This window comes from Grus americana, unplaced genomic scaffold (genome assembly GCF_028858705.1).
Source record: "Grus americana isolate bGruAme1 unplaced genomic scaffold, bGruAme1.mat scaffold_69, whole genome shotgun sequence".
In the NCBI taxonomy this organism is placed as follows: Eukaryota; Metazoa; Chordata; class Aves; order Gruiformes; family Gruidae; genus Grus; species Grus americana.
In genome coordinates, this window is record NW_026561907.1 from 453,238 (window position 1) to 467,355 (window position 14,118).

Consider the following 14,118-nt stretch of genomic DNA (forward strand, 5'->3'; position numbering starts at 1 on the left):
ACAAAGAAATCGGTTCGCTTATTGAGAGATGATGATGAACCAGGACCATCACGAGAACAAGAAGAGCCAGAACCAGAAGTGATCACCCGATCCCTAGCCAAGGCCAAGCAGCCAGGATCCTTGTCTAGGGAAGGGGGCATTGACAAGGCAATTGGGAAGAAGGCACAGGCCCTCAGCCTCTGGAGGCGACTCCTGTCAAGTGTGAGGGAAAGGTATCCTTTCAGCGAAGATGTCGTATGTCGGCCAGGCAAGTGGACCACCATGGAGAGAGGTATCCAATATCTGAGGGAATTAGCTGTGCGGGAGATGGTTTATTATGATCCGGACAACGCACAGTTGCCCACAGACCCCGATGAAGTCCAATGTACCCCACCCACGTGGCAAAAATTTGTGTGAAGTGCACCATCATTGTACGCCAACTCACTGGCAGTCGTCGACTGGAAAAGTGAAGAGGCACCCACAGTGGACGAAGTGGCTGGCCGACTCCGGTATATGAAGAGAGCTTTTCTTCCTCCCTTGTCTCGGCTGTGGAGAAACTGTCCCAGGACGTCCAGCAACTCAAAGGGGATATATCGTACCCCCCACCTGCACAGACCCGTATTTCAGCTGTTAGGAGTAAGCGTTTATCTGCTCTGGAGAGGGGATACGGAGCATAAACACCACGCGGTATCCTGTGGTTTCATCTGTGTGACCACGGAGAAGACATGAGGAAATGGGATGGGAAGCCTACCTCAACCCTGCGGGCACACGTACACGAGCTACAAGGCAAGACAGCTGTATAAAGGGACTCTTCCAGCAAGAATACTGCTCCAGTTTCCACCGGGCAGCCCCCCAGATAAGTGGAAGGCCTGATCGCACTTATGATCCTCTTGAAGGGACTTCTAAGTCCTTTCTGCAAGAGATGAGTAGTGAATATGATGAGCAGGATTAGAGGGGCCCTGCCTCCAGCCAGGTGGAGGAAAGGGACAATAGGGTTTATTGGACTGTGTGGATCCGATGGCCTGGCACATCGGACCCACAGGAGTACAAGGCCCTAGTGGACACCGGTGCACAGTGCACCCTAATGCCATCGAGCTATGAAGGGGTGGAACCGATATCTATTTCTGGTGTGACGGGGGGATCCCAACAGTTGACTCTGTTGGAAGCTGAAGTAAGTCTAACTGGGAATGAGTGGCAAAAGCACCCCATTGTGACTGGGCCAGAGGCTCCATGCATCCTGGGCATAGACTACCTCCGGAAAGGGTATTTCAAAGACCCGAAAGGCTACCGGTGGGCTTTTGGAATAGCCGTCTTGGAAGCGGAGGAAATTGAACCATTGTCTAGTTTGCCCGGTCTCTCGGAGGACCCTTCTGTTGTAGGGTTGCTGAGGGTTGAAGAGCAACAGGTGCCGATCGCTACCACAACTGTGCACCAGCAGCAATACTGCACCAACAGAGACTCCCTGGTTCCCATCTACAAGCTAATTCGTCAACTGGAGGGTCAGGGAGTGATCAGCAGAACCCACTCGCCCTTTAACAGCCCCATATGGCCAGTGCGGAAGTCCAATGGAGAGTGGAGGCTGACGGTAGACTATCGTGGCCTGAATGAAGTCACACCGCCGATGAGCGCTGCCGTGCCAGACATGCTGGAACTTCAATATGAACTGGAGTCAAAGGCAGCCAAATGGTATGCCACAATTGATATAGCTACTGCATTTTTCTCAATCCCTTTGGCAGCAGAGTGCAGGCCACAGTTTGCCTTCACTTGGAAGGGCGTCCAGTACACCTGGAATCGACTGCCCCAGGGGTGGAAACACAGCCCCACCATTTGCCATGGACTGATCCAGAGTGCACTGGAAAAGGGTGAAGCCTCAGAGCACCTGCAATACATTGATGACATCGTTGTATGGGGCAACTCAGCAGAGGAAGTTTCTGAGAAAGGGAAGAAAATAATCCAAATCCTGCTGCAGGCTGGCTTTGCCATAAAACAAAGTAAGGTGAAGGGGCCTGCGCAGGAAATCCAGTTATAGGAATAAGGTGGCATGATGGGCGGCGTCAGATCCCAATGGATATTATCAACAAAATAGCAGCCATGTCTCCACCAACCAACAAAAAGGAGACACAGGCTTTCTTAGGTGTTGGGGGTTTCTGGAGAATGCACATTCCGAATTACAGTCTGATAGTAAGCCCTCTCTCTACCACGTAACCTGGAAGAAGAATGATTTCAAATGGGGCCCTGAGCAACGACAAGCTTTTGAACAAATTAAACAGGAAATAGTTCATGCTGTAGCTCTTGGGCCAGTCCGGGCAGGACCAGATGTAAAAAATGTGTTGTACACCGCAGCCGGGGAGAATGGCCCTACCTGGAGTCTCTGGCAGAAAGCACCAGGGGAGACTCGAGGTCGACCCCTGGGGTTTTGGAGTCGGGGATACAGAGGATCCGAGGCCCGCTACACTCCAACGGAAAAGGAGATATTGGCAGCCTGTGAAGGGGTTCAAGCTGCTTCAGAGGTGATTGGCACTGAAGCACAGCTCGTCTTGGCACCCCGACTGCCAGTGCTGGGCTGGATGGTCAAAGACAGGGCTCCTTCTACACATCATGCAACCGATGCTACGTGGAGTAAGTGGGTTGCACTGATTACACAGCGGGCTCGAATAGGAAGCCCCAATCATCCCAGAATTCTGGAAGTGATCACAGACTGGCCAGAAGGGAAAGATTTTGGAATGTCGCCAGAGGAGGAGGTGACACGTGCTGAAGAAGCCCCACCGTATAATAAACTAACAGAAGATGAGAAACCATATGCCCTCTTCACTGATGGGTCCTGTCGCATTGTGGGAAAGCATCGAAGGTGGAAGGCTGCTGCATGGAGTCCTACACGGCGAGTTGCAGGAGCTGCTGAAGGAGAAGGTGAATTGGGCCAGTTTGCAGAGGTGAAAGCCATCCAGCTGGCTTTAGATATTGCTGAAAGAGAAAAGTGGCCAACACCGTACCTCTATACCGACTCATAGATGGTGGCCAATGCCCCGTGGGGGTGGTTACAGCAGTGGAAGCGGAGCAACTGGCAACGCAAAGGCAAACCCATCTGGGCTGCCCCATTGTGGCAAGAAATTGCTGCCCGGCTAGAGAAGCTAGTTGTAAAGGTACGACATGTAGATGCCCACGTAGCCAAGAGTCGGGCCACTGAGGAACATCAGAACAACCAGCAGGTGGATCAGGCTGCCAAGATTGAAGTGGCTCAGGTGGATTTGGACTGGCAGCGTAAGGGCGAATTGTTCATAGCTCGGTGGGTCCATGACACCTCAGGCCTTCAAGGAAGAGATGCGACATATAGATGGGCCCGTGATCGAGGGGTGGACTTGAGCATGGACGCCATCTCACAGGTCATCCATCAATGTGAAACATGCGCTGTAATCAAGCAAGCCAAGCCGGTAAAGCCTCTGTGGTATGGAGGACGATGGTTGAAATATAAATATGGGGAAGCATGGCAGATCGACTACGTCACTCTCCCACAAAGCCGCCAAGGCAAGCGTTATGTTCTTACAATGGTGGAAACAACCACTGGATGGCTGGAAACATATCCTGTGCCCCATGCCACTGCCTGGAACACTATTCTGGGTCTTGAAAAGCAAGTCCTGTGGCGACATGGCACCCCAGAGAGAATTGAGTCAGACAACGGGACTCATTTTCGGAACAACCTCATAGACACCTGGGCCAAAGAGCATGGTATTGAGTGGGTGTATCACATCCCCTACCATGCACCAGCCTCTGGGAAAACTGAAAGGTACAATGGACTGCTAAAAACTACCCTGAGAGCAATGGGTGGTGGGACCCTCAAACACTGGGACACACATTTAGCAAAGGCCACCTGGTTAGTTAACACTCGGGGATCTGCCAGTCGAGCTGGCCCTGCCCAATCAAAATTTCCACGCCCAGTAGAAGGGGATAAAGTTCCTGTAGTGCGCATGAAAAATATGTTGGGTAAAACAGTTTGGGTTATCCTTGCTTCGGGCAAAGGCAAGCCCATCTGCAGGATTGCTTTTGCTCAGGGACCAGGGTGCACTTGGTGGGTGATGAGAAAGGATGGGGAAGTCCGGTGTGTACCCCAAGGGGATTTGATTTTGGGTGAAAATAGCCAATAAATTACATTGCATGATGTTAATAGCTATATACTGTATCAATGGTACGACCATAAGAATCACCCAAAACTAATGAAGGATGGACTTTGGAACTAGAACTGACTTCAACTGGTGCCCAGGAACTTCATCGAAAATCACATCTTTGACGTCCAGACTGCGAGCATGGACCATACCAGATACACCAGCCGGGAAAAAAAAAACCCCTCTGGATGCAGCGTGCAACAATCCAGCAGCACGCACCATTGTTCCTGCTCTGGGAGACTGTAATGGCAGATGGAGCCCAAAGCCATGGACTAAATGAACTCGATGGACACTTTAGAGCGATGGCCCATGGAGTAAGAGAATGGTGTCTGTGAAATAATCTGGGCGTGACGTAGATGGTATAGAATAAGGGGTGGATAATGTCCTGGTTCTGGCAAGGATAGAGTTAATTTCACAAGGAGCCAGGACAGGTGAGCCAAGCTGGCCGGGGGCTATTCCAGACCATGTGACATCATGCTCACCATAAAAGGGGGCTAGTCGGGCAGGGGAGGGGGGCGTGAGCTTCTGGAGGGTCAGTCCTTAGATCGGTAAATTGTTCTCTGTTATCACCCACTGTTAATATCTGTTATCAGTACTGTTGTTGATTGTTTCCCTCTCCCTTGCTGTCCCAGTAAACTGCCCTTATCCCAACCCTGGAGCCTTTGCCATTGTTTTTCCGTTCCCCTCCCCATCCCGCCGGGGGAGGGGTGAGCGAGCGGGGCGTGGTGCTCAGCTGCCGGCTGGGCCTAAACCACGTCAGTTACGCAAGCCAAAGTCGTGTTTTTCTGCAGCTGCTGGTTTCTTGATTCTGCAGTTTGTTTTTCAAATGGTACCTAATTGCAAAACGATCGTTGACCTTCTTTTATTGTATGAGTATCGTCCCAGTCCTGAGCAGCGTAAGTTAAAAAGCTGTACTTCAAGCGGCATGGGCCCAGAGTCCCCTGCAGAATACAAGACTTACGTCCTAATGTTTGCAATGGAAGATGTGTTTCCTTAACCTTAATTATTTTGGAGTGTTACCGAGCAGTGCTGTTAATGGCAATGTGACTCTATTTTTTTTCCTGGTTTTACCCTGCCTTTTTCCTCTAGTGCTTTTTTTTGTGTCTAATTGTTACGGAGCAGTGACTTTTGCCAGCAAGTAAGTGAAAGTCAAGCATTTCTCAGTGAAAAAATGGCAGAAATCCTGTCTCTGTCATCGCAGAAAGCGACTGTATTCCAGGTACAGGATACTTCGCCGACACTGTGTTCCAGATAAACAGAAATGCTGACTTTAAGAAACTTGTGTCGTTCCAGATTCGTGGGTACGCCGTACGACTCGTGGGACACATTCTCAGGCAGAAGAGCAACAGGTGATGTGTGCCATGGAAATTCTCACACAGCCAGTGATTGTGGATTACTATGAGCTCAAAGTAAGTCTAATTTCAATTTTGTTAATACTGAAGTAGGACGTTGCCTTGCTACGTGTGAATTAAGACGTAAGAGACAGCTGCTCCTCTGGAGAGGCAGACCACCACAGGCCTGCCAGGAAGGAGTGCTGGCCTACAGCATTAAGGCCCCTTCTAGCTGTCTCGTTCGTTCTTTTCAAGGTTGAGCAAGTAATAAAAAAAAAAAAAAAAAAAAGAAAGTAACAGTGAAAATGCTTTCCCTCTCTCTTCTTTGGTACTTTGGTAACTGTGTCCAGGCTCCACTCAGCCCATGGAAGGGGACATGCGAGTGCCCCCTGCATTGCAAAATCAGCCAGGGGCTCCTGACGGCAGTTTAACTCGGCTTTAAGGGATGCTCCTGTACCCTGTTCTGCTCTGAAGGGGCAGCACCTTCCAGGGGAGGAATGGAAACCCCATCCAGGACCCTGCAACATCTGAAGCCCTGATGGCTCTCGCTCTGCAGCCTGGAGGGCTCAGCGCAGTGGACACAGGGTCCCCTGTGCTGGCAGGGCTTCGGCAGATCTGTTGGCGAGTGGGCCAGTGACTTTGGGTCATCATGGCCACTGGGGTCTGTCCTGGGCCATAAAACTCTTCTAGGGGTCACACAGTGACTTAATGAAATCCTGTAGTCACCTGGGGACAGGTTCAGGTAACGAAGAAAGAAAAAAACAGGCGAGAACAATAATCCTTTGCAATGGCTTCTCTTCCTCTTCCTTTCTCTTAGTCTGTTGGGGTTTTTGTTGCTTTGGGGTTTTTTTCCCTGTTATTGTACTGGTTCCTGGTTTTTTCCTTCTGGTCTCCTGACTTTTCTGTAGCACTTTCTTTTCCCAGTATCTCTTTTTCTCCCCCCCTCCCCCTTTTCTGCACTTGTGGTTTTTTCTGTGCAAACCAGGGCCCACATTTCATTTACATCTTGCCTGGCACGCCTGCTGATGTTTGTGCACAGTGCCCTAGGCCGTGGTTTGCATGTGTTGATGTGCTCCCATTTAGTCTCTCCTTTTTTTTCTTTGGAGAAAAAAAAAAGATATAGCTTTCCTTAGTGGTGCCTTCATATTAAAAAAAATCCCCCACACTTTAAAGTCTTCTCTAATGCCCTTTCTCTCCCCTTGATCAGGCACTGGGCACTGCAAAGGGACACACAGGGACCACAGTCCCAGTGCCTGGCAGTGCGGCACCGCTGCCCCTTCCTGTCCCAAGTAGATCCAGCGCTGGAGGAAGAGCCCAAGATCTCAAACACCTCCAGACAGGTCTGGAGGTCTGGCCTGACAACACATTCCATCCTCTCCTGCAGCACCTTCTCCCCCTGCCCAGCACCAAGGAGGTCGCGGGCTGCCGGCAGACTCAGGAAGCCTTCAGTTATGCTTCCATCATGGCTCCAGCCCTGGAAGAAATGTATTTATTTATCGATAAAAAATGAGACTGTGATCTCATGTCTGGGATGAAGCAGGTCCTGACAAGTCATGCCAAACAGTTCCTGTTACTGCAGGGACCAGAATAGCAACATCCATGCCAGGGCTCTGCTAGCGGACGGATTATCTTCAGGAAGACACTTTGGGAACGTACCCTGGGAAGAGCAGGATAATTTGGGTTTCCAAAAGGTCCTTATGTATTAAGATCCAGGGGGAGAGTGAAGAGGAAGGTGGGCAAAGTGTGCCGGGCACAGTTCTTCCAGCACCCTTGTGTTGGGTTTGCACGGGAAGGTTTTGGTAGCTGGGGGGGGCGCGGGGGGGCGGTCTACAGGGGTGGCTTCTGTGAGAAGCTGCTAGAAGCTTCCCCCGTGTCTGATAGAGCCAAAGCCAGCCGGCTCCAAGACAGACCCACCGCTGGCCAAGGCCAAGCCCATCAGCACCTCCGTGATAACATATTTAAAAAGGAAAAAAACAGTTAGAGAGGGAGCTTTTGCAGCTGGAAAGAGGAGTGAGAAGATGTAGAAACTCTGCAGACACCATGGTGAAGCAGGCTGTCCCCCTGCAGCCCATGGAGGAAGGATGAGGGGGTGTAGAGATTCCACCTGCAGCCCATGGAAGACCCCACACCAGAGCAGGTGGAGGCACCTGAAGGAGGCTGTGGCCCCGTGGGAAGCCCACACTGGAGCAAGCTCCTGGCAGGACCTGTGGACCCGTGGAGAGAGGAGCCCACGCCAGAGCAGGTTTGCTGGCAGGACTTGTGACCCCATGGGGGACCCATGCTGGAGCAGTCTGCTCCTGAAGGTCTGCACCCCATGGAAGAGACTCACGTTGGAGCAGTTGGTGAAGGACTGTTTCCCATGAGAGGGACTCCTCCATGCTGGAGCATGGGAGCGATGAGAGGAGTCCTCCCCCTGAGGAGGAAGAAGCGGCAGTAACAACGTGTGATGAACTGACCCTAACCCCCATTCCCCGTCCCCCTGTGCTGCTGAGGGGGGGCAGAGGTTGAAGCCGGGAGTGAAGTTGAGCCCGGGAAGATGGGAGGGGTGGGGCAGGTGTTTTAAGATTTGATTTTATTTCTCATTCCTCTACTCTGTTTCACTTAGTAATAAGTTAGATGAATTTCCTCTCTAAGTTCAGTCTGTTTTGCTCATGACGATAATTAGTGAGTGATCTCTCCCTGTCCTTATCTCGACCCATAAGCATTTTGTTATACTTTTTCTCCCCTGTTTGGTGAATAAGGGGAGTGATAGAGCGGCTCTGGTGGGCACCTGGCCCCCAGCCAGGGTCAATCCACCACACTGTTGCATAGGAAAAGCGTGAAGTCCAAGAAAATAGTTTTCTAGCACTGAAGTCAGTGGGTTGTCACCAGTTTCCAGGCTGCGCTCTTGACTCCCGAGTTTCATGCTGAGCAGAACTGGTTAGAGTTTGTCCATGAAATAGATTCCTCAGAGCAAGCAGATTGACCAAAACCACGAACAGTTTAGAGGAGAGTGAATTTGACAAGTTTTGCCAGGAGAAAAGGGGGAAAAAATGGCAGATGATCAAGAGGTGACAAGGCTTTCTTATTAGCCAGAGGTGAAAGGATGATCTTATGTTCTGTGGATTACTTGTAGGTTATATTGGAAATCAGAGGAAATCTGTTTGTATCTTTAGCTCTGCTATCCCATCCCCATGAAACCCTCGGACGGTCACTTTCTCTCCTTACCTCTGCAATGGTAAATCAGGGCTGTCGACCCCCCAGCTCCAGTGGCCCCTCAGTTTGTGGCAGATCCAGAGCAGAGAAAGAAGAGGGCGAGCAGCTCACTCGCAGGAGGGGACTCCAGTGGCGGCAGGAAGACAGCCAGGCTTTGTGCATCGGGCGTTGTGCTTCAGGCTGCTTGCCCATGTGCTGTAGATTGCAAAGGACCTGCGAGAGACAGGGAATAGCCATGAGGCTGAATTTGGGGCAGGACTAGGGGCAGGAGTTACTGCCACTTCCAGGCTTGCAGCGGTACCCGGCACAAGGCTGCCTGTCCATTCAGTGACACTTGGGGCCAAGGTGGCCCTGGATGCTGAGGCAGGGGTGAGACAAGTGTCAGGAGATGCTCCTGGTGGCAAAACCTGACGCAGAACTCAGAGCAGTCGTTCCCAAGCTGTCATGCCTTACAGCTTGCTGCTGCTGCTGCTGCTCTAGACCTGGGAAAGGCCAAATATGCATCCAACAGCTGGTCTGTCTCACCCCTATCATCAGCCTACCAAAAGTTACTACGTCACCTTCTGCCATGCAAAGTGGTGCTGTGGCCGCATAGCACCTTTGAAACACCTGACACCAGCCAGCCCACAATTCCTGCAGACACCTCCCAACCAAAACCGGGCAGGGGCAGCAGTCTCCCCCCGCCTCCCCGAGTGAGTTCCTTTTGTGGGAGTCACTAGCAAACTATTTTGCTGCTCCTTCACAACATACCTTTCTGCAAAGGTTTTTGAGGACCAAACTCCAGGCAGGCACTGCTCTCTAGAAGCACCAAATCTCTCACGGTAATTGTTTCTTCTCCATGAGGCCACCAGACTTGAGGTTCCCCAAGATTTAGGCCTTCTTTCCCATCCCAGTGACTGTTTTGAATTAACTTCATCTATTATTTTCGTCGGTTTGTTTGGGTTTCTTTAAGGTCCAAGTCTCCCTGCAGTGCTTCTCCCACACTGCCTCCTGCTCTCACTCATTTAGTCATTCCCACTCTCGTTCCCACTCGTGATCGCCACCGTATCCAAGAAGAGGCGAAGGGAAGAGTCGTAACAATCGTTGCAGGTCAAGGTCAGATGGTTATCACCGTTCAAGGGCAAGGGCACCCCCATACAGAAGATACCGTTCACGCTCAAGGTCTCCAGTACTTAGAGAACAGTCTTCCACTACATGGACTATACCTCAAGGGGAAGAAGAAAGGCAGCATTTTAGCAGATACAGAGAAATTCCACCTGAATTCATTTATGTTCCTAATTCATCTTCATATCATCTCTACCAAAAATTTCTGAACTTGTCCATGCTCTTTAAGTTGGAAAAAAGCACACAGCATCCATTAGCTTCTCTCAGTGTTTAGCTATAGCCGCTAAACTTTTCAGAGCAGAGCTATGCTGTAAAACAGTAAAACAGTCCAATGAAATGGAAGCTCCGACTGCAAATGTGACATTCATGTAACTCAGTTGGGCTAATAGTGGGATGTTCAGATAAGCTTACTGTGCTGACTGGCAGAGCAGATGAGAAACTGCCTTACTGTAACTCAAGTCTTAAAGCGATTCAAAGAAAAAAACCCCACAACAATTTAAAAGATTTAAAAGACCTTACTTGCTGCCCTGATATTGCTCATTTATATCAGTGATCAGTATTTGCTTAAAGCTTGCGGCTGGAGAATGAAACGTTCTCGCTAACCCTGATTTTAAGGCTGCAGTGCAATATTATACAATTAAGGTGTTAAAAAAAGTTCATTCGGCTAATTTTGTGCACTTTCTGTTCTTTCTCCGACATACGTGCTAAGGCTGTACAGACTGATGTGCGTCTGGGAGAGCTGAGGGAGGATCAGCAGCAGGCAGTTAGCTCTAAATGCAATGGAACAATACAGTCTCTCTCACTATTGCCACGCACAAACTACTTGAAATCTCACATCTACACCCCCTCAGCTCCCAAATGTCCCCTATACAATTTGTTCCTCCATTTTCCTCAGATGGGCCTGAAGGAGAGGGAAAATAAAAAGTTAATTCAGTCTCAGTAACTGAGATGATTTTCTTTCACTTGAGTGTGCAAAATCATTTGGAAGGCAGTAAAAAAGTCTTCCAAATCTTTCTTCTCATGCCACAGACTTGTTTTGCACAGAACTGCATAAGCAGCGGTGGTTCCCATGGCCGTCTCCTCCTGGAGATAGCAGGAATGGAAACCAAAGCTCTCACCCTGCCTGAGCAACAGTGATATGCAAAAGAAGAGCTGTAACACGGTCCTCAAACTGCCACGTTCCTGCAGCACTGACTTGGGAGATCCTCTCAGCTTTGCATCACCCGTAAGCTACGCTGACGCTGCTACAGAGGGGCGTCCTTCCCAGCACCAAGCAGTTGCCCTTGGGAAAGACATGCTTGCTTCTTCTCTCCCTCTCCAAGCCCCCAAGCTGAATTCCCAGTGCTAGTGTCTTTTGAAAACAAATGGCAACCAAGCAGCCACCTGGAGCAAAACCAGATGGAAGAGGCTTGCTTTGAAGCCGACATCAGGAGCTTCCCTATCTCGCAGCTCAGTCCATGGGCCACGTGCTCAGTAGGGACGTACCCTCCAGATGACTGGGTTCTCTGTGGGTCACTTTGAGATTTCTCAAATCAACAAGGAACTCTTTCCTTGTCAATTACAAATCTCTCTTACACCAAAGTATGTGTGAGCAGAACAGCAGGGACAGAACGCTTTGTCCTAAGTTTCTGAAATTCTTGCTGCACAGGGTAGAAACTCCTGATGTGGCTCAGGTCAGACTGGGTTGAGCACTGGAAACCCCAGAGCTTGGGCAGCACCGTGTCTACTAGGAAGCAGGTGAAGTTATGCAGAGGGGAACCCCACAACTATGCTGAGGTGGGTTCTTGGTACCAAGGCACTTGTGTGACTTCTTTACTCCACGGCAATGTAAACACAGCCTCTGATTTTTCAAAAAGGAAAGATCAATCTGTAATACAATTCTTTGGACAGTAATAATATTCGTCAATTAAACACACACCTCGCCGATGGATTGTTTGTCTGTATACCTTTGCTTTTTCTGCAGTAACCAAGAGTACAGAGGGCTAAGGATACGGCTCTAAAAAAGTGGCTTCCATTTTGTGAGCTCCACAGAAACTTGCAATTCTCAGTTTTGCAAAAGCTAAAATTAAAAAAAAAGCCTAGAAAACCCAAGAAATAACCCATTTCAATAAGAGGCCATTGGTTTTCACTGTTCCCAGAAGGAGATTCTGCTGGGACAATCATAGTGGAGTTCCTATGAACACCGTTTATTCGGGACGCTCCAAACCAGGTGCTGAACTGCTGGATGAAGTCCAGTGCACATGATCCACGTGGCGGAAGCTTGTACAGAGTGCACCATCGTCATATGGAAACTCATTAGCAGTTATGGACTGGGAAGAGAAAGAGGGGACAAGAGTGGATAAAATGGCTAGCCGAGTCTGGCAATACAAAGAAAGCCTCTCTTCCTGCCTTGTCTCGGCCGTGGAGAAACTGTCCCGGGAGTTCCAGCCATTCAGAGAGGATATGTCCTACTCCCCACCTGTATGGAACAGTAGCTCAGCTATTAGGAGTAAGCGTGCCTCTGCTCAAGAGGAAGGATATAGAGGGTACACACCACGAGATACCCTGTGGTTTTACCTGCGTGACCACGGACAGGACATCAGGACGCGGGATGGAAAACCCTACAGGCATGAATACGTGAGCTGCAAGGCAAAAGCATCACAAAGATGGATTCTTCCAGGAAAAATGCCTCTTCAGTTTCCAGTGGGCAGTTCCCCAGAGCGACTGGAGGGCTGATCTTACTTAAGATCCTCTTGAAGGGACTTCTAAGTCATTTTAACAAGAAGTGAGTAACAACTATGATGGGCAGGATTAGAGGGGACCTGCCTCCAGCCGCAGGGAGAAAAGGGACCACTGGATTTACTGGACTGTGTGGATCCGGACACATCAGACCCACAAGAGTAGAAGGCTCTTGTGGACACAGGTGCACAGTGTACCCTAATGCCATCAGGCTATGAAAGGGCAGAACCCGTCCGTATTTCTGGAGTGAGAGGGGGATCCCCACAGGTAACTGTACTGGAGGCCGAAGGGAGTCTAACTGGGAATGAGTGAAAAAGCTCATGGGGGGGAGGGGGGCTAGAGTAGCTTTGATGGGACCTTTTCTCTTGTGTTTTATCAATTAAAAGCTGTTTCTCTGGAACTGCTCCGTGCCTGTGTGGGAGGGGGAGGGAGCGCAGGGGGTCCAGGGAGACGGCACCCAAGAGGTGCAAAAGCCCCGCTGAGCCCCAGATCAGGGCTGGCAAGTCTCAAAGGGCACCGAGCCATCCCCAGGGTCGAGTCACCACCAGCGGGGCAGGCAATGGTGGGGGGGGACTCTCCCCCATCCCCTTCCCCAGGGGAAGCAGCCCTTTGGCGGGGGAGCCAGGACAGGACGCGTCCCTGCAGGACACACCTTGCGGGCTGGCAGGCACATGGACGGACACACAAGATGACAAGGGCTGCAACGCCTTTGTCTTGAACACCACCAGCATCCCTTCCAGCGAGGACAGGGCTCAGTGCAAGGCCCTTCAAAGCCTCAAGACAATCACGCCCTTCCTCTGCTCCCAACCGAGATTCCCAGGGCACTCTGCTATGTACCTCCCTGAAGGGCATAACGTTTGCGCCCTTGAACTCCAGGGTAGCAACTCTGCCGGCCTATTTTCTCATGACACTGACCCTTTTAAACTCAACCATTTCAGGATCATTCTGGCCAAGGCCATCCCGTCACTGAGTCCTTCCCCATTCACAACTAGCAAGTCTAGGAAGGCTTGATCTTTCCGAGTAGGCTCCCTGAGTACTTGTAACAAAAGAAGTCCCCCCCCACTAACTTCAGGAATTTCCCAGACCTGCTCGTCACAGCAGTCTGGTATTCCCAGCTGGTGTCTGGGAAATCTGCCATCAGGACAAGGGCTGCTCGTCCAGAGATTTCTCCTCAGGACCTATCAAATAACTCCGCAGTGCGGGCATCCCGGCTGGGCCATCGGTAGCAGACACCCACTGCAACAGCTGCTTTGTTTTCCATGCCCCTCAGCCTCACCCAGAGGCTCTCCACCACATCCTTGCTGACTGGAAGGGCTGTACCATCCAACCTCTCCCTTACACAGAGTGCGAGCCCTCCACCTCGCCTGCCCTGCCTACCCCTCCTGAACAGCCTGCAGCCTCCATGCCAGCATTCCAGGCGTGGCACTCGTCCCACCAAGTCCCACAAATCCCAAGGAGATGCCAGCTCTGGGAACGCAGCAAGGCCCCCCCTGAACCCTTTCCCTCCCCAGGCAGGAGGGGCTGGGGAGGCTGTTGGGGCGGGGCGGAACACGTGGAGACCCCACATTCCTTCCTGGGAGACGCCAGAGAGTCCTTAGCAGCCAACAGCCAGAACGCAACATGGCACCGCCACC